Genomic DNA, 21,185 nt, shown 5'->3' on the forward strand with positions numbered 1-21,185 from the left:
ATTCAATGCAATCCCTATCAAAATATCAATGGGATTTTTCACAGAACCAGAACAAATGTTAAAATTTGTATGGAAACACAAAAGACCCCAATAGCCAAAACAATCCTGAGAAAGAACGCAGCTGGAGGAATCACACTCCCTGACTCCAGCGTATACTGCAAAGCTACAGTAATCAAAACCACATGGTACTGGCACAAAAAACAGACAAACAGACCAATGGAACAGGATAGAAAGTCCAGAAATAAACCCATGCACTTATGGCCAATTAATATGACAAAGGAGGCAAGAATATACAATGGAGAAAAGACAGTTCTTTAATAAGTGGTGCTGGGAACACTCTTTTGCACATGTGTGATTGACATCCATTTATATTATAGAATTCCCATTCAAGAGGTGTTTCAGATATTAATCAAATAACAAACTAGCCACCTTCAGCATAAAAGCAGAGCAAGTCAAAATTGGTAGCTCGATGTTGCCATTCATGTAGGTGAGCCCACAGGAAAAGCTGATCTACCGAGGGGTTCACGGGAGGGGGGGCATAAGAAGGAAACTACAGTCATGCTTTCCTGTTAGCTCTGCTCGGAGCCTGAGCTCGGAAGTTTGGCTGCTCTGGTTGGAGAACACTTCAGTTTGCTAGTTGCATGATCTTGGGCAAGTAACCAACAGAATCTCAGTTTCAAAATCAGTAGAAAGAGGGCAATAGGTTTAGAGGAGCACCTGGCATCAGAAGCAGCCCAGAGCTCAGCTGTTGTCACTATGACAATTATCATCATTAATACTGATGTCATCATCACCACGATCGTCTTCTGAGGCCAGGCAGCTGTGACACGGAAACGCTTGACATCAGGGAAACGTGGAGGGATCGAGCCACCTCCAGGTCGCCTGTGCCTTGGACAATGACTCTCACCCATCAGAAGATTAGACCGCTTCCTCCTAAGCTGAGTAAGTCCAGGTGTGCCAGTCCAAGAAAGGCACGAGCGTAATGCTGAAGGGAACGCACACGTCTGAAAAGCAATGAACGTTCACAATTCACTGAATTTGAATGTCAGTTAAATTACTACATAGTGTACCTTTTACAAAAAGACATGCTGTTTAAAGGGTAATGAAAAGTCTTTAAACGTGGATGAAGCAGTTTCTCCTTCCCTGAGTAATCTTCGCTGTGTTCGCTTCGTATCAGCAAGGGGCGCAGGGACAAAGATGGTTGCTCCAGGCTCCCGGGAGCCTGAGCTCCTGCAGGGTTTAATTGTGTGTGTGTGTGTGTGTCCGTCCTCCAGGGCGCCACGTGGTTCTCTAGCAGGCATGCGGCAGAGGGTGGACAGAGGGCATCAGAGGGTCATCAGCTTCTCCTGTCCATGCAGAACCCGGGACTGGGAGCCCCGTCCACAGCCTGCCGCTGGGCCCGCAGGGGCTTCCCTGACAAGCTGCTGCCTGGGCTGCGGGGAGCACTTTTGGAGAACAGGGTGGAGGCTGCTCGGCCTGTAAGTGCCCGTCGCCGCTGTCAGAAGGCCCTTCTTAGAGGAGGTGTCTGTACAGTCAACAGAAACGATGTGGAAGACAAACACCTGTTTCTCAAAAGCTGTTCAGAAAACAGCTTCAGTGTGGGGAGATCATGTTTTTTCCGTCTCAGTTTTTCTTCTCTATAAGTTACTGGTTTAAACTTGACCCCAAAAAGCAAGAAGAAATGCCTGGTGCACGTAATTTTCCTGCCACTCACACCTGGACGAGTGCCGGCTTCCCGTGTTCTAAGTGAGTGAGCGGCCATACTGGAGGCCGCTCTTTAGGACCCAGGCCTCCTTCCCCCACAGCCCCCTGAGCTGAGCAGCACATTTCGGTACCTTTAGCGGCCATGACACTTAAAGCCTCTGATAAGAGCTGTGAACACTTCCACCAGAAAAATGCCTGTGCATCCATCCGAGGGGTCAGCACTCAGTCCGTGTGGCTCCCAGCCCCGCCGTGGCCCTGGCCTGAGGAAGGCGTCCGTGTGCAGCCCGCGGGATCAGGGAATCTGTGTTTAACCGCAATGACGGCTGGCCGAGCTGGGAACCCGGGAACCCGGGAACCCATGGGCCTTGGCACGGCGGTCTGCACTGAAGGGAAGTGCCTGTTAGAAAGCAGCTTGCCAGGTAAGCCACGGCTAGGTGCTCTGATGGGAACTTTCTGCCTCCTTTCTGTACCCCACAGGCGCCTCTTACAGAAGAGGTTAAACGGAAGCAGTGTTCTTCAGCAGCCACGCCGGCAACAGTGCTGGCCTTCCCCCGGGGATGTCCGGGTGGGAGGCGATGAATCTGGAAAAAACATAAAATACGTTGCAAATGCAGGAGCTCCTCAGGAATCTGCTGCCTTTTGCAGAGAGATGGCAACAAATAAAACCAGAGCAGCCACGAAATGAGGACGTGATAAATGGGTGGAGTGAGATGATATTCCTTCTTCTCTTCATTATTTTCCTAAATTTGAGCAACACAGCAAAGTGTTAGTTGCAAACTACTGGTTGTTTATTCTCTTTCCCAGCGCAGGTCCTTGGAGGCTGACCTCTGCATGGAAGCTGGCATGTTCCGAGGTCAAGAGCACCGTCTCTGGGGTCGGGACCCCAACCTGCAGCTGCAAAGCCCTTCTCCCTCCAGTGAGAGGTGCCAGCCCGGTGCGTCAGCCCCACGTCGGAGCAGGCGGAAGCCCCGGTGGTTCTAGGAGGGCAGAGGGTTCTGGTGACATTAGAAGGGAAGACGCCTAAGGCCACCCCAGCTCCCCGTGGCCGTCGTGGTGCCGGAGGACAGGCTGCAGCGCAACAGACGGAGCTGAGGTCTGAAGCCGGAAGATGGTCCCTGCACCTCGTTATTTCCAGTGACAAGCAGTTCGGCCTTCGTGTTACATCTGACAAACTGAAGAAAACTTCAGAATTTCCAACTTATGGTTAACTTGTATACACCTCGAGTATTTTTGCAAGAATTTCTGCCCCAGATAAGAATTATGGTGAAAATGTGTCTCAGTGTCTGAAAAATGCAGGAAGTGGGTTGTATCTTGCTAATGGCTGCAAAGCCGTGCCTGCTGTAGTTTTCTGTCCCTCATCATACAGGTATCAAATTTTAAAGAACGTTTTGGGACAACTTAGCAGCATAATAATGAAATGTTTTAGGACATTAAGAAAACTCTACTTTTAATGACCACGACATGGATCAGCTAATGTAACCTTAACAACAAATGAAACCCGAGCATTTACAAGAGTGCAGAGTAACTGCTGGGAATTCTAACTTCAATGTGTATTTATTGTATTTGAAATCACTTAATACTTTACACACGTTAATGGGGATTTGCGCCGTGTGCTAAGCCTGCACTGCATAGTTCTCCTTAGAGAACAATTTCCATAAAGAAGTCTTACTGGTGTCTAACATTTCAGCAAATGGATTTCAAGAATTAGCGGAAACCCTTAGACTTCACCCACTGAGAATAAAGAGCTTGACGTCCAGTATCCACTGTAGCTGTTATTTCACATCTCAGGCGTGTTAGTTTTGGAGACAAATACATGCATGTGCGTGTGCTTTCCTTCTGAACGTCCGTGCACTGAGTAAGTCACGGTGTGGAACAGGAGACTGGGCGTGAGCATTTACCGCCGGGGGTCACGTCAAATCAAAACTCTTTAAAGAGTAATCCCTCTGGACCAGAAGAGACACAGAAATAGTCACAAGGATGAATTTTTGTGTTTAAAAGTTACAACATAGTATAACATAGAGACGGTGTAACATTAACATTTTTGCAAGTATCATTTTGGCTCTTCCTTCCTTACCAGCATCCACCTTTGGTTTAAAGCCATGACAAAGGCCAACGTCTTCCATTCTGGTGGGTGATGAGCAGAAGCAGGCGCTGGGGTGGGCCTGTTTTTGGGGCCCCCGTCTTGTGACAATTTCTGATCTACATCATTTGCTCAAGAACATCTGTATAGAAGCAGCCCTGGGAGGTGCCTCCTCCAGGGCAGAAGGAAGCTCTTTTCTGAGCAGGATAATGAAGACAGTGTCTCCCTGGGAGACAGAAGTTGAGCAGATTCACTTGCAGCCCCTTGAACGACTGGAGGTTCCTGGGTTCCTCAGCGGTGACACAAACTCGCCGTGTGTACGGCGGCCTCCTCCATCGCCACATCATCCCCGCGGGAACTGAGGGACAAGAGAAGCTGTGGTGAGCTTGAAGCTGCGTCCGCTGGCTATGTCCTGGCTAACAAGGCCCCATCTCTGACTCTCCGGTCTTGCGTCTTTTGCCGGCACCCACGAAGCTGTGCCCGCTAACTCGTTAGCTTAAAATGGGGCAAAGTCCTAGATCCTTTGCAGTTCTTGGCGTCAGAGGACAGAGAAGAGGTGTGGAGGAGCCCCTCAGGGCTCCTGGGGCAGTGGGCTCTTTCCCAGACGATGGTGCTAGACGAGGCCAACCTCTTAATCTAAGTCCTCAGCTATTCATTTATTTTCACCCCAGGGAGAGGAGGAAGTAAAAACATCTGAAGTGTTTCATAACCCGTCCTAATGAATTCAGGATTGTAAATGTAATTTAATTTATGATTTTACTCAAATTATCAATATAAATGTAGAGGCGAGTGAACTGGTGATATTAACTGACACTAATTGATAGAATTTTTCAACCATCTGATCTTAGCCAGTATGATTTTATCTGCAAAACCATCAAAAGCTTGGCTGAATTAATCATCACTAAATGTTTTTTAAATGTAGCAGTAATCTCTAAAGATGAGGACACCAAGGAAGATTTAAACTACACGACCTCTATGAATGGGCTAGATGGACAGACAGACAGACAGATAAGATAAATTTATTCTGTCTGTGCTAAAAGGTAAAAAGATACACCTAGTCATGTCAGCCTTCTGCCTTTTACAAAAATGCATATGTCGTTTTTATACTTTTCATAGCAAAAGCCTTTTGCCAATGTGTTTATTCACCTTCTAATCTTGCGGTCTAATTATTTATATGAATTTTTTAAAAGAATTAATACATTTTACATTACAAGCCTGAACTTTTGCTCTCAAAAATGTGGAATTATATAAAGCAGAGAACACATTTTATGTTGGATATGATGCATCAAATACGTATTACTTCATGTAGCTCAGCAAGACAGGTGGTGACGTGTGACTAGACCCAACAGTGCAACCCAGTATAAATTCAGAACACACGCTCGGGAGAACGTCAAAAGAAGGAAGGAGGTTTTGTTTACTTGTCTTTTCTTTGAAACCGTCCACTATCAAAACCTGAGTGAGTTTATGTCTGGGCCTCACTTAAAATCAAAGCGATATGCTAGCTGAGCTTTTCATGGAAGGACCCTGGAAAGAACCTCAAAATTAGTCAGTCACCACCCAGAGAAGTGTGGTGAGAATGCATTTTCACCTTACTGGGGTGGCACTTTTGGGGTGACCTGATGTTTTTTGTGCTGTGGTATTTACAGAATTCACTCTTGGGGAGGTGAGAGTCTGCCTCTAAGAGGCCGATGGTCATCCTTGTGAGAGGGTGAAGATTTACTATCACAGGAGGCGTATGATATGACAACACACACCGAGATGTGGGAAGAGGGAACGAACAAATACAAGCCCACAGAGCGCCTCAGGGAAATGCCACGTGCGCTAATCTGAAGTCAGGCTGCGTCTCCCGCGGGAAGCGCCCTGCTTCTTCATCGTGAACGTGAGGTTAAGAGTCACGATCTCCCTCCTACGGCGGGGTCGGCCGGTCACTTCCTCTATTTCACACACACACACACACCCGTTTGTTATGAACCATAAAACAAGCAGCCACTTTAAACTGGTGTTCACATTTCTTTGACTCTCCCACCCCCCAAATAATGCAAGTGATAGGAGAGGTCTATTCATCTCAATAACATAAAAATCTGAAAATACACTAAATGTTATCACATAAAGATATGACCAGTTATGCTACTTCCACATAATAGAGTTATATGCAGCCTTTAAAAGCAGACTATGAAAATAAATAAATACATAAAAGCGGATTATAAGGATTATACAACAACACAGGAAAACCTTGCGTGCCGTGTCAGATCGGAAGTACTGGTAATGACGGTAAGTCCACTGTGACGCTTCATGGGAGGTGCGGTGACACAGTGAAACGTGCGTAGGGGAAACACGTTAAAATTGTGATGTAATTGGTACGGCTGTGCCGGATTGTTGTCTTCCTTCTTTCCCACGTTTCCCCTGTAGTCATTGTACTTGTTTTTATAACAGAAGATGAAACTATAGATAAAAATAGTCACCCATCTATTCTTCCCACAAAAGTGAAAATAATGAAAGAGAAGAAACGCAGGTCCCGGAGAACGTGGGGAAGGTTTGGAATAACGTCTGCTGGTTTTTCCAGATAATGGATCATTTCAGTAATTTTAAACGTGAACATCCATCTAGTTAATTGTACTGAAGATTATAATTATAGAAGCATACAAGGTGAATCTCTCTAAAAATAAATCCTTATCGGTCCTTGAAAATATACCTTTGATAGTTTTAAAAGAGATGAGCGTATTTTTAAAAAGCCATTGTCACAGAAAGTAACCAGGGTATTCAAGCTCGCTCTTCTGTAAATCACAAGTATTTCCCAGGCTTGAAGAGCAAAGGCATCGTTTTGTTTAACTCTGTACTCTTAGCAATTGTCACAGAGTTTGTTTTCAATCATTCAATTACCAACCGTTCCCCAAGCGCCCTCTCCGTGCTGGGCACTGTGTTACGGAAGGGGACCCACGAGGCACACGAGGCTGTTGCTCCCCTGCAGCCTGGATTGCAGAGGGAAAGGAGAATCAATAAGAAACGCACGCGCTAATATTTCCCCCAGAGTGATACTTGCTATAAAGACATTAAAACAAATTGAAGGATACGCACAGAGACGGTGGGGAGTGTTTGGGCTGGCCGGCCAAGGGAGGCCTCTTGCTTACGTGATGCTTGAGCTGAGACATAAACATCAGGCTGGCAAAGCCGCGTGTCACCCCAAGCACACTGGAAACCCTGGGACGGTCTGAGCGAAGGCTGACGTGGAGTGGTTCGTGTCGTCAAGGATTCATTCCTACTGCTGTGCCGAGGAAGGACCCCAAGGGAAAGGCTGGCTACCGTGAGATAAATGAGTGGACTACAGCATTTGTCCGGATAGGAAATGACAGCAGTTTGCACCAAGTGAAAAAGCTATCCTACAGGAGGTGAGTGGATTGGGAAGATTTTAGGAACAAAAGCAAAAGTCCTTGCTGATTCTTCGGACGTGGTAGTTCAGGGAAGACGAACGCTGAGATGAGTTGTTGGTTGTGAGCTTTTAACCGGGTGGGGTGGTGCACTGACTTGACGAAGACTGTGGTCAGAGGAACAGGTTCACTGCGGGGTGGGGAGGGGAACCCAGAGCGCTGGTTAAGGCAGGTCAAGTGCGAGACATCTGTTAAGCATCCCAGCAGAGACCTCACGCATGCAGCCCGTGTCTCTGTATATATGGGGCTCAGTGGACAGATTTAAGGGTCAATGTCATATGAATGATATTAAAAGCAATGACATTTGACATTGGATGAGATCACTTAAGCAGATAATGCAGACAAGAGACTAGAGGCCCAAGGACTGAGTCGTGTGGATTCCAACATTCAGGTGTTTGAGCAGGAAGCACTGAGGGAGAGCAGCCCCATGTGCAAATAATGTTGCAACTGCCGTGGGAAGACAGCTTCAAGGGCCCGGTCAGCAGATGGAGAGAAGCCTGCTGTTGAGGGCAGTGAGAGGGCGGAACACAGTCAAGACAGAGTAGTGACCGTGGGTCCAGGAGTAAAGCAAGCATTGGCGACCTTGATAGCGATGCCTAATTAGATGAGTCAAAAGGGAAAATGATGTAAGAAGAGGTGAGAAAAGCAAAACAGTAAATGAAACCCTTTAGACAATGTTTCCAAGAAATTTTTCTGTAAATGATTGAGCACCAGCTGGAGGCTTCAATGTCATATCTATTTATGTTTATTTACATACACAGACATATGCATGCACCCACTCATGTACATACATGTGTTTTTTTAAAGAAAGAAGCTACTGACACATATGTGCACGTTTGTTAGAAAGGGTGTATGTCTCTAGGCAGCCCACAATTACGTACTGCAGGTGTGAGCTTTAACCGGGTGCGGGTGCCGCACTGACTTGACGAAGACTGTGGTCAGAGGAACAGTTTCACTGCGGGGTGGGGAGGGGGGACCCGGAGGCTCATTGGCAGTATATCCTTTAGAGACAGTTTGATTTTTTGTCAATGGTTAGCGACTTGCCACCGTGGAAAACCTGGTGACCTGTGGACCATTTCCGCAGTACAGATAGTCTGCAGTGGAATCTCCACGTCCTTGTAACAGCTCTATTCACATGGGTGCATTCTGAATAAAGCAATAGTCCCCGCTTGATGCTACCAGCCAAGAAGCGTCCTCCACGGACCGTGCCTGTCGAAGAGGCGCGGGGGGCATGCTCCACACACTGGGCTCCCCCGACCCCGTGCTGGCCATCACCCCGACTAAGCAGGTTGCGTTATTTCCATTTTGAAATGAAGAAACTGGCTCAGAGAGGTTTAGCAGCTTGCCCACGAAGCAGAAAGTAGCACTCTTTCTCAAGCAAGTCGTACTCAACTTTTTAAAAAAGAAAAATAAAAATTAAAAGCTTGGTTCTCTGGCCACCATCGTCTAAAAGGAAACCTCTCTCACAGGCAGCTGTGATCAACAGCGCCTCATCTCCGGAGTTCCTCTGACCTCCACTTGCCACCCACCCCGAGAAAACCACACGAATCTAACTGACAGATGTTTGTACTTCAGTTAATTTGAGGTGAGTGGAATTCTGAAATCACACCCGCCTCTTCCCTGTAACTGAAGTCAGTTGAGCTCAACTAACACGAGGCAAACACACATGAAGCTGTTAGCCAAAATCTGAGCGATGGAGACCTGCCTGAAACAAAGAGGCATTTATCTGGGGTTTGCCAGGACTGCAGCCGGGGAGACGCAGATTTAAGAAGCACCTGAATCATGTTCCCCTGACTACAAGATGGGGGAGGCTTACAAAGTCAAACCCTCGAGGATATAGTTAGTCGCGTGAGCTGTTTGTCAAGGATTACAATTGGGGCTGCACAAAGTCAGGGTGCCTGTTAAGCAGGGTCGGTTGGGCTCTGAAATGGTTGCACCCTTACGAGGGGAGATCTTGAGATGGTAAGGCTGTGCTGGCAGGTACGGTTCTGAACACAGCTGGTGGTGTCCTTGGGTCTGGTGTGGTTCACAGGAAGTTCAAGTCGTCCGCAGTGCAGAGATGTGTCTGAGCCCCGACCCCATTTTTGTGTGTCTAAACCGCGACTACGCCTCTCTAATTTCACTTTGTCATCAAGGTCCTCTAGGCCCCCCTGACGACGACTCAGCAGATCAGAATACCTTGGCGACTTGAAGGTATGTCTCGAGGGAGGGTCCTTATCTAAAAAGGGGCAAAACAGTATCCAACTCAGCAACACTTCATTTGAAAACCCACCGAAGGAAATCAGCAGGGTCATCATCCCAACTCAGAAATAACTGGTAATGGATAAGCAATATCTAATTGTGCACAAAAAATCAGCTGGCAGCGGCAAGAGAGACGCTGCAGCCGTGAATAGAGAAGGGCTCAGATGTGAGCACTGGGCTTATAAAACCCTTCTTTACAGGAGCCATGAAGTGAAGCACGGACATAATCAGAAAAACAAGTTAATTGAAGACGGAAACCCCAAACTGCGGATCTAGTCTTGAAATCTAAATGCAGAAACAGTGACCAAGGGGGACTCCGTAGGTAAGAATATTACTTACTTTTCATGGAAATATACTGGGGCATATGAAGTTTCTACACACATTATTTTTTGTGTATGACAATTCAGTGAGGTTAGCAGAAGTTATATTATTACTACGTTGAGTCTGGCTTCAAGTTGGCTCAAAATGTTCAGGAGGCTGGGTGAGCGGCACGGCCTGTGTCAGAGTTCCATCTACCGTGACCGTCACTCTGGATCACAGAGTGAGGAGGTTTTGCTCTGCATTCGAGAACCCCTCCTCCAAAGGACTTCAAATTGTTTCCAAAATGGTTCACAAACTAATACGTTTTCTAAGATCGCTGCACTGTGAACGGGGGTCTGGGTGGGTGTGAGACAGGAGGGAAGGGGGCAGGGCACAACCCTTGAAGGAATGACACAGCCACAGAGGACAGGACAAGCTGGTGAGAACCAAGATGGTGGAAGACTCGACTTCCAGTGGACCCTGAGCCTCGTGGTGCACCCACAGCGCCAGGACAGTTTCTAGGCTGACCATAAAAGGTCAAAAGTAGGCAGGGCCCAACCCCTAGAAACCCCGCCCCTGCCCCAAAGTAGTTGGAATAACCCTCCGACTCCTTAGCAAATGAAACTAACCAGCTCACACAAACTAACAGCCCCGGGGTACCTCACCGTCACTCTCTCTTGCCTGCAAAGCAGCAGCACTCTGTGTGTAGAGTGTATCTCTCTAAATAAACTTGCTTTCACTTTGCTGTGCCTTATTCTTCCTGAGTTCTTTCCTGCGTGAGGCAAGAACCTATTCTCCTGCAGCAGGTGGGCATTTGCATCCTAATTTTGTAAACAGAAAGACTGACCTGGTTTAGGATTCACAATAACCATCCTACTGCACAAAATTTTCTTGTGAAGGTTATGCTTCATACATTGTTTTGTTTTGATAATTTGCATCCACATTTTACTGTTTACATTTAAAAATAATAACTTAAAATAAGAATGAAAATATATGTTTAAAATGAGCTTTTAAAAACTGCTTTCAGGTTGAAACTTCTTACGCTGCTTCTTGTCCATCTCAGTTTATGTCGCCTGGCTTTGGGTACTTCGCTTACATTCATTTGTAGCATCAGAGTTAGACGGCATTTAATTTTCATCATGTAATTTCCGTAACTGGTTACACAACCTGATGACAGTTTGGAGTGGATTTTGCTTCTTCAAAAATAGACGTCAGACTAACATAATTTTACTGGGACTGACAGTTCAAATTAATCAACTGTTTCTTTTTTCTCTTACTGGCAGACAGAGAGGGAGGGGGAGAAGGACTGACAGACTCCCCATCCGCATCCACCAGCGCTCAGAGGAAGTCTGTTCCTCCAGGCCTGAATAATCAGTGCATATGTTTTTAATTAGCCACATCTTTGTGCTCCGAGCCTCGTCTGGATGCGCTTCTTTTATTGGACGTGTTAAATTCCTGCGATTATTCTTGTTTCTGCATGTCCGGAGAAAATAATGTGAGCAACCAATCGCAAGAAGTAGCCTAAATTTTGCAGGGAAAAGCCTCTTCACCGACAGGGAGAGTGTGGTCCTGCTGGAGGAGCTCTGTTTTTGTCCTTCAACAAAAACCACACTTTCTGAAAATAATCTGTGGAGATGACACGTATGTGTTTGCGCGTGTGGTGTTGCCTACGTTTGTCCAAGGGAAATGGGACCTTCATTTACCACAATCCTGAGCAATCCATCTACTTTCACACGAACCACGCTTCCACACTGGCCCCAAGTACCCCTGTTCTGAGCAGCTCTGTGCGTCTCGGAGACCGGAAGGCCCCATCCCACGCGGTTTGAGAGGCCTACTCGCACCTGTCACTAGTGCCCCCGTTCAAAGCTCGAACAGAGAGTGGGTGAGGGCAGCTTCCCGTGTGCAGCTCGGCCAGTGTTCTCGGCTTGGAGTGGGTCCGATTTCCGCGCGCCCCAGGCCACCCGCGAGCCCGCCCCCACGCACCCCTGAGCCTCCCCCAGCGCCACGCCGCCCCCGCCCCACACACCCCAACCCCGCGCACCCCCTGACCCGCACGCACATGCCCTGAGTCTCGGCCCCGAGCAGGGCCTCCTCCAGCGGCGGCAGCGACACTGGGGGCCACCTGACAGGAGGACGCTGAGGCGGCGAGATGGCTCCAAGTCTAAGGAAAACATGCACTTCCCGGAGCGAACCACGCGCGGGTCTGACTTCCATTCCCAGGTGATCCCGGTTCAGTCCTGTTTCGCCCCCAGGGAACCAGTGGAGCCGCTCAGGCCGCCGCCTCCCGCGCGCCGCGCCCCCGCCCGCCGCTGCGGTCCCGGGAGAGCCCCCCGACGCTTGGCGCCAGTCCCTTGGCTCCGGTCCCCAGAGCCGGCGTGGAGGATGGCGCTGCACCCACGACTCCCTCTGCTGTCGGAATCCGCCAGGAAGAATCCGAGAGCCAGGCGGGGAAGGGGGGCCTGGGACTGGCTTTGGCCCCTGTCCTAACGCCCCTGGGAAATTCGGGTTTCGTTCCACCCCTTTAACCCCACATACCAGTCATTCCTTCTCGGATTTCCTCCCAAGTCTGCAACTGTCTCCGGGCTCAGAAACCCACACTCACAAGTTTGGTCCCTGGAGAGATGGGCTGTGGTACGACCCCACCCCCTACATATTCCTTCTTTGCCACACATAGCTTCTAGGGTCCTTGTGGACATGATTCTGACCCGTGTACCAAGTTTCAACGTTGTGTATTTCAGTTCCCCGCCTTACCCAACGCGCGTCCGCACCGGTTGCCCTGTGCGGGTGGCGGGGCCCTCGGTGGCCGCCCCCGGGGACACCCACACAACCCTTCCGGGTGCGGGGATCAGCGGTCGAGAGAAGCAGGTGCAGCGGGTGGAGGTGGGGTCTGCGGGCCGCGGAGCGAGGGGCCGGCGACGCCTAGGGGCGCGCCACTCTGGACCGGGAGTCGGGCGGGGAGGGGACTGGAGGCAGCGAGGAGAGGCGAGGGAAAACGGCAGAAACCCAGGTCGAGGGTCGGTGGGCTCGCTTGGTTCCGGCGTTAAAAGGGCGGGGGCGGCCGAGCCCTCCCGCCGACTTTATCATCCCCCGTTCGGTCCTGGAGAAGTCGGCCTCTTCCCGCCGCCCTGCAGGAGCCAGGGCTGCAGGCACTCGGCAGCTCGGCCCTGGGAAGGAGCCCGCGCCGGGCGCGCAGAGCTGTCTCACCAGGCTCGCGACGCCGACACTCACGCGACCCGCGTCCGGCCGGATCCCCTCAGCGGCTCCGCAAGGATTCCCAGCTAATTCAGCAGCGCTTTACAAGGTAGCAAAACGGAAGGCCTTTGCTCTGCTTTCTTTCCCTCTGTCTTTTTATTTAACAGTAACCTGTCGTTTCTGCTTGGAGGTTCTGAGAAGAATCCACGACCTCTTTGCTCTAGCCTAGGAATTTCAAGTGGGGCCTCTCAGCTTTTAAATGTGCCCCCCCCCCCCCCCAATTGGTAATCAAGACTGTGGAGTCCTCCGAAATAGCCCTTTCCATCTTATGTAATTAGAAACCCAGAGAGGCTCTGGATTTTCCACGGTACATAATCTATATTTATTCTCTCTCCCCTCCCTCTCCCGCCCTCCCTCCCTCCCTCTGCTTCCCCCCGCCTCTCGTGCGCGTGTGTGCGCGCGCGTGTGCGTGCGATTCCTTTCGTTTCTAGCATTAGGAAACTCGTTCACGGCCGCTGAAAGTCAGGGGAGGCTCAAATTTGGTTTCCCCAGGATTCCTGCCTCCAACGTCAGATAATGTCCGGAAACGCTGCCCCCAGATAAGCATGGGAGCGTTCTTTGGGGCAAGCAATTAACCCCTGTCCAAATATAAAGCGCCAGAGGAAGGTGAGGCTGGAAGACGAGCAAGCCCTTCGCCTTCGCTGGTGAGGAAAGTGCGGCGCGGGGCCGGCCGCGGTGGGCGCCCCGCGCTTCAGCACCGGCGGGGATGGACAGCGTCTCGGGACTGGGCCGCCGCCGCCGGGACGGAACTGCGCCGCCGCCGCCGTCCTCGCCCCGGGCAGCCGGGCTCCCCGCTCCTCGCAGCTAAGAGGCGGCGTCTCCTGGCGCCCCCTCGGCCCCCTCCCCTTCCCTGACCGGCGACAAGTCACCCCCTCCACCTGCCACAACCCCGCGCGGGGCTCGGAGGACCTCTCCTGTCCCACAGATTAAGCTCCCAGCAGCAACTCGAAGACTGATCTTCTCCAGGGCCGAGGAACACGGGCAGAAGAGTGAGGCCGAAGTTCCCGGAGGCCTGAGACACCATGGGCTCCGCAGTCGGGGTCCAGGTGCCGAAAGGGCCTGGCGGGTCCGCGTAGGCAGCGCGCTCACGAGGGGACTGCACCCGCTTCGGCAACAGCTTCGTGAGAAGAGGCTCTGGACCCACTCATACTGGAAGGCTTCTAATTCCTCTGCTTGGCAGGTAAGCGGTCATACTGTTATTTCTGCTTGTTTATAACTTGAGTGACTGCTTTAAAGATTTTAACAGTAAGATTAAAGCTATTATTCTTCCTTGTGGATCAAGAAGATAAACAATTTGATTTTTAAATGGTTGTTCCTGCATAATCATCTTTGAGAAATTCTTACCTAATAAACAGTTGGACGTTTTACTTCTCTGAAGTCCCTTATGGGACAAGAATATTAAAAATAATATGTATCAGTATTGATTGCTTATATAATTATAGTAAACTCTTAGTTGGATATTTTTTGAAGATCTAATATCTTTTTGAATGTGTGTATGTCTTTTTTCCCCCAAATTAGTGTAATATGGCATTTTGGGATAGATTTTTTTCTTGGTCTTCTGCATGCAGTTTAAAGTGATCCTGTCTGTTACATAGTATGCAAGACTCAAAAAGTTACTAGTAGTGATGATTTAACCATTTCTTCTATTATATTTTATACAATTATAATATGCCAAACCGTGGGCAGGATCAGACACATGTGTACACACATCTGATTCCTCTCTCTACACCAACCCCAAGTATACCTACACCTGTGGAATCTCACCTGAATAAATACATACATTTTTATGCAGTGTCTTCTTTCCAGTCTTTTAAAGCCTAAGATTGTTTGCTCAAACCAGATCTGCCAGAAGGCAGAAAATGAGCTTTAGCGTGCCTTTTTAGGAGAGCTGGGCTTCCACAGCATTCTGACTTCTTAGTTGCAAATACAAAATATATTTGTCATTGAAGTCCAAAAAGTGATGGGGGCCAATAGGTTTTTGACAAGCCATAAACTTCAAAGTGTTAATTAAATCTATTTTCTGTTGATTCTTACTTCCAGAGTCTTACCCTGAAGCTTTAAAACTACAATCTTTCACGGTGACCTTGATAAGCATGCTTCTTTAATAAAAAGCGTTCACTGGGTAAAGGCAGTTACACAGATTTATAGCCCATGCCTCCCATTTCACTAAGGCTCCATTGGCTCCGATGAGCACATTCAGTTAGTGGAGAGCTTCGACTCACAAGGACAGACTTTTACAATCACGTAAATACGTGTGATGCTGTAGGCATCACCAACACTGGGGAAAGAGTTTGCCCTTTTGAGAAATCACAGTTCTGTGGGTTTTCCTTTTCATCTCATAGATCATATATAACTGATAATAAAATACATATCCAGACCTCAGGTGCATCCCCAAATCCTCTGAGGCAGTTAGGATGGTGTTGGTTGGTGTGCTTTGCGTTGGCTGAGGGCAGCAATTGCACTCTGAGGAGAAATCATTCTTAACTGTCACTTGCCACTTACCATGAACCTGCTTGCTTAGCAGAAAGGGAGCAAAGGCATCTGTGTCACTGAGCTCCTCGGGGGCTGTGTTGCCCTATATAGGTCAGAGACGGTCATCTCAGGCAGAGACGTGCACTAGCGGTCTGAATATCTTCCCAGGAGACCTACAGTGCGCTCCTGACACAGCCTGATTTCCTTTCACTTTCTTTCTAATCTGAGCGATGTGGACGTGAAATTACCACACGGAGTAATTAATCACATTTTAAGAGAGTTACAGACTATTGTTAGATTCTTATTTCAGTTGTCAGTTAATAACACAGACTCCCCTGGTTGGCAGAGCATAAAATGGAAGCAGAGAACGTGTCCCAGGAAGCCTGCTGCGGCCGCAGTTACCTTCTTAGTGGCAGAGGGGGCAGGCTTCCTCCATGTGTGGCTGAAACTGCACAAAATAAAAGTTACCTTTGCCTAATCCTGTTGGAGACCTAGTCATAGAAATAAATAACTCACCATTCCTAGCTCAGGCAAGCCGCCTGGAAGCTGGAGTCAATCCTTATTTTTGGGGAAGTGTCCTTACATTGAGACAGAGTTTTGTAAATCAATTTAATGCCTATGCAAATTCTAATCTCCAACTGACCCTCCTAAAAAAAGGAGTGGGTGGGCTAATGCAACCAACGCCCCTCCCCCTGCACAGAACCACAGGCTGTCTTTAAAGGGAAATCAATACTTAATTCCAGGACATCCATAGCCCATTAAAGCAGGCTGTTTGTCTTGGTTGTTTTCGTCTGTTACCAAAAATGGATGTGTGAGGTTTGGGGAGTACCAGACACAGTATTCAATATCCCTTCCCCAGGGAGAGGGGATTTTGTTGCTAAAGGTAAGTTTTGTTGTGTTGCTTATATTCTGGACTCATAAGAGAAAAGTGAAATAGGGTTTCACAATCAAGAAAATGTGAAGTGTATATTGGACCAGAGGATAATTAAGAAATGAGCCCAGGAATCTGTTCAGTTGCTTTTCTTCTTTTAACAAGGAATAGTATGTGGCAAGACGGACAGGGAGTTCTGGTCTGAACATTTAAATTACAAAAATATTATAAAAATACTCATGGATCAGTTTTTTTGCCTACACTGTCTAAATATTAATTGAAGAGTTTAATGTAATTATCGACCATCAGATCACATTGAACTTGAATGTCCACAGCTTGCCTTTGGAATTGCTTGCTTGAGTTTGAACCACGTTATATACATATTTACAAAAAATGTAAAAGTAAAAGATGGTTATTATTGAGATTTAAAAAGGCCCTCAATCACTGACTTTTATTTTCATACCAATTAAAAGGTATAAATTCCAGACAAGCAACCTGCCTATTCACCGAATTCTATCAAGAAGGCAGCAGCCCCTAGTGAAGAAAAGCCAGAAATTATTTCTATAGTCATGTCACCTCCCCTGAAACCCATCCAGTGAATCACAGAATAGCACTCAAGTGGAAAGAGACCTCTTATTTAGGGTTTTCTTCCTGTGTGGCTCAGCAGAACAAGCCGTACATGGCATGCAGTGAAGGAGCCGGCATCCTGCAGCACAAAACACATTATGCATCAATGATGGAGTGGGATGTGTAATGGTTGACAGTCAAGAGATCCGGATTCTTGAAATGGTGGTCATTGGGTGTTGGACAAGTCACTCAACTCACTGAAATTTAATTTTTTTTCCTTAAAAGGGGGAACTTTACCCACCAACTAGGGAACAGTCCTTCATATACGATTGACACCTAAGTATCTGTGGGATAAATGAACAGAAGCCTACTCTGTGGAGTATTAGGAAGTCTCAACATGATGCTGTTGAGAGCATTTTGGAGACTTAAACGCTATAACTTTGAATTACTGTTAGTGATCTCCAATAGCATTCATTCCTTCACTCGTCAAAAAACCCATTACTATGTGGTGAGCATGCCTCTTGCATTTAAGAGCTTTCAGTGTATGGACTATAATACTTTAATATTATATTTCATTAATATATATTGATATGTATTCATATATCAATATTTTAATATTCATATACCAATATTTTAATTCAGCATCAGTTTTCTTATATCTCTCAATGGAATAATGGAATGGTTTTAAAATATTTATGATTCAAAATGGACACCATGTTTTACACCAAATGGTCAAGTCTAGGTCCATATGACTCAAGTTCATTTTAACTACAGTTGACCCTTGAGCAACAGGGAGGTTAGGGGGCACCAACTTCCCATGCAGTTGAAAATCCACATGTAGCTTTTGACTTCCCCCAAAACTGAAATACTAACAGCCCGCTGTTGACCACAGTCCTTGCTGATAATGAACAGTTGATTAACACGTTTTTTATGTTATACGTGTATCTACATCTGTTTTATGCATTCATGACATATTTTTGTCTTTTTTCCATATTTCTAGGTTACACTCTTTGACTGCTCATTTTTTCAATTGTTGCAAATCTCCCCCAATTTTTCCAATACATTTACTGAAAACAAATTTGAGTATAAGTGGACCCGTGCAATTCAGATCTATGTTGTTCAAGGGTCAAATGTATTTTCACTTTGACCTTAAATGAATCAATCACTTCCTTCCTGTCATAATTTTCTGGTCTTTAAGGGACAAATAATAATTGCCATAGGTTATATTGATAAGGAAACTCATAGGCTTAAATCAACTTGAAAAAGTCAATATCGGAAAGCACATCCAGAAAGCATCTTGATTTGATTTCTCACTAGTGAAGTTAGAGTGACGTGTGGGCAAGTCGGAGCTGACCCAGGGGTACCCTGGGAATGCCGGAGAGAAGGGGTCTTGGTTTAGTCCAGAGCTTGGGTTCTACTCTAAGATGTCTTCAGGAAATCACCAGTTAAGCAACATCTCATTGCTTTTTTTCCTTCATTAGTTGGAGTTTTAAAATTGGCTGATTTTTGAAATGTAATCTTTAAACATTTTGTCTGCATAGATGTTCTAGACTCTGATCAAGAATATACTGATGGTGAGTTTAAGAAATCTAAATTATCATTTGGTATTACAGTCAGTTTCCACATGGTTCTGTGGTTAAACTATTTGAACTGGAAATGGAAAATTATACAATACCTACTTAGTGATACAATTTTGAGAATTTTTTGGGTTTGATTTATTATCCCTTACCAAAAAAAAGAAAAAGTAAAGAAACAATAGAGAAAGAGAAATGGGAAAAAAGTAGGAGGTGAAGGGTCATTAAAATAATGTCATGTGATCAAGAACTTCTCTTTCTATCATGATTGTGAAGCTTGTTCAGCACATTCTAAGCATGAAAAGTGTCAGAAGATCACTTTAGATTTTCATGAATTTGGTCCTCAAGTTATCATCAAAGTTGAAATAATAGTTTGTTTATTTTTAAATGAAAGAATCATTAAATCAATGCATTAGGAAGTGACTAGTTTTTATCACTTTCATCACATTTAGTGTACGTACTTGCATACATGTTTAAAATTTAAATTTGTGAAATAGTTATCACTCCATTTCTAATCAGCAATATATTGTCATTCACTCAAAATTTCAGAGCTGAAGATTTAATTTTATATACCTGATGAATTCACAAAATAAATTAACAAAAAACATGAATCTTTTAGAAGTGGTACGAGATTTTCGGTAATATGTTACTCATACAAAACTATTTAAAAGAAAAACGCATCCACTTTGAATCTGCTCAGAGGAATTCGTGACGAGAAATCGTTAAGTATCTGAGAGTAAGACATTTAGGAGCGTCAATAAGAAAACAGTATTGCGTGGTTAAACATGCACTGAGTTCTTAAGAAGCCTAGAGTCTTGCACGGTTTACTTATCAACAGATCATGTGATCTTGGGTCAATCACTTTACCTTAATTTAGCAACTCATCTTTTTTTGATTCCTTTGTGCAGTCATTATCATGTCCATAAGAAAACAAACAAACAAACAAAACCCTGTAGGTTTAGTTGAGCTCAGAAACTTTTCTTCTGATTCCTCTAAGACCTCTTCTCCTGATTAAGTCCCTGTACTCTTAGGGTGGAAAAGTCATGAGATTTATGATCAGACATATCGGAATTTGAATTCTGGTATAGAGACTCGGTAACTGTACAGACTTGGGCAAGGGGTGCAGGCTTTCTGGGTCTCTTTATTTCCATATGTAAAACAAAGGAAAACGTCACCTCCGTGTGCCGCTGGGAACAGTTGGGGCAGAAGGCACAGGGAACACACGGCAGGGACTCACTCAAGGTGATGTGCGTGATTGTAGTTGGACCCCGTATCTGCCGGTTCCATGCATATCCTTGGATTCGACCAACCAAACACAGATCAAAAATACTTGGAAAAAAAATTTTGGAAAGTTCTGAAAAACAAAAATTGAATTTCCTGCACTCTGGCAACTATTTGCATACATTTACAATGTAGTAGTTGTTGTGAGTAATCCAGAGAATACTTAAAGTCTACCAGAGGATGTTGTGTGTGAGGTTGCATGCAATACTGCACCATGTCACACAAGGGACTGGAGTATCCACAGGTTTTGGTATCCGGGGAGCATCATGGGGCCCATCTGCCCTCTGACACCCAGGGGCGACCGTACATAGCTTGTTAGGCCAGGCTGCCAGCCGTGGCTCTGGACAGGCAACCCACAGTTGCTCTCTTATTATTTCTTCAGATAAATTCCCCATGTTGTATGTTGTCATCCGAAACACCCTCAGCCGGCCATTATCCGGTCCTTCATGCTTCGCCCTAGAGCGTTTCCTTTCCTCTTTCTGTATCCCAACCGACATCTCTCTGCACGAGTTGTAAGGTCAGTGTCTGCAGGGCTCCGGCAGGCAAGCTGATGAGCGCGCTGGCCAAGGGGGCGTGTGGTGAACTTTGGAGGGCAGGGCCCACCAGAGGCCCTGACTCTGAGCTCTCTGTGGTCAGAGTGAAACCTGGGGACTGAAAAGAGACCTGGCATGAAATCTTGTTTTCACCTAATTTAATTTGGAACAAAGTGGACCACAAGCTGGACGCCGCACAAGATGCCATCGGTGTCCAGGAGCCTGCAGACCGTTTCTTTTCTGATTTCAGTGGCATTTGTTAAAAACCAAAATGGAATATTTAGTCAAAGCCTTTTTCCAGTCCTCTCCGTTTTTATCCAAAAATGGGAAAATGAATCATGACTTGGCAAAAAACTTCTTATTATCTTTTAAAAGTTTACAAGAAACGTCTCAAAAAATGACGAATGGTTCAGAGGAAACAGATACGCAGTTTCTTTAAATGGTCAAAAATCTTATGGGAAAAAATAGTCCAGAGAGCAAACAGGGACGCGGCCAGATCAGCAACGCTCCGCGCTGTGTTCACTCCAGCAGCGCTTCCCGCCGCTCTTCCTCCTGCGGCACCTGCGGCAGCCGCTCCAGCCGGGATGGAGCCTGGGTGAACCGGAAGACCCGAGAGAGAAGGATGACCAGCTGTTGGCTGCCGTTGGTTAAATGCAAAGTCCCTTCCCCCCCGTACAAACTGTGGTGCAGTTTTCAGGAAAAGGGGGACTGTATTATAGGGTAGAAAGAATCTAGCAAAGAGTTCTGGGTCATTTCATGTGTCTACTGCTGATGGAATTCTCAGCAAAAGTGGACTCACAGTCTTGTTGTCTGCCTAAAAGCTTGCTTTTCTAAGAACATGTTAAGATGAAATGTTCATAATGTGACCTTCAGTGTAATTAATGC

At 46.5% G+C, this 21,185-nt stretch overlaps 1 protein-coding gene across 1 annotated transcript in view; it reads left to right on the forward strand.

Moving 5' to 3' along the window:
- Positions 1 to 13,431: 13,431 nt before the first annotated feature.
- Positions 13,432 to 21,185, forward strand: part of SNTG1 (syntrophin gamma 1) — a 357,912-nt gene continuing 350,158 nt past the window's right edge. Inside the window, exon 1 of the mRNA XM_064480809.1 lies at positions 13,432 to 14,182. The gene's annotated coding sequence lies outside the window, so the exon portion shown is untranslated. The remainder of the gene's footprint in view (positions 14,183 to 21,185) is intronic.

Source organism: Camelus dromedarius, chromosome 30, assembly GCF_036321535.1.
Source record: "Camelus dromedarius isolate mCamDro1 chromosome 30, mCamDro1.pat, whole genome shotgun sequence".
NCBI classification, from domain to species: domain Eukaryota; kingdom Metazoa; phylum Chordata; class Mammalia; order Artiodactyla; family Camelidae; genus Camelus; species Camelus dromedarius.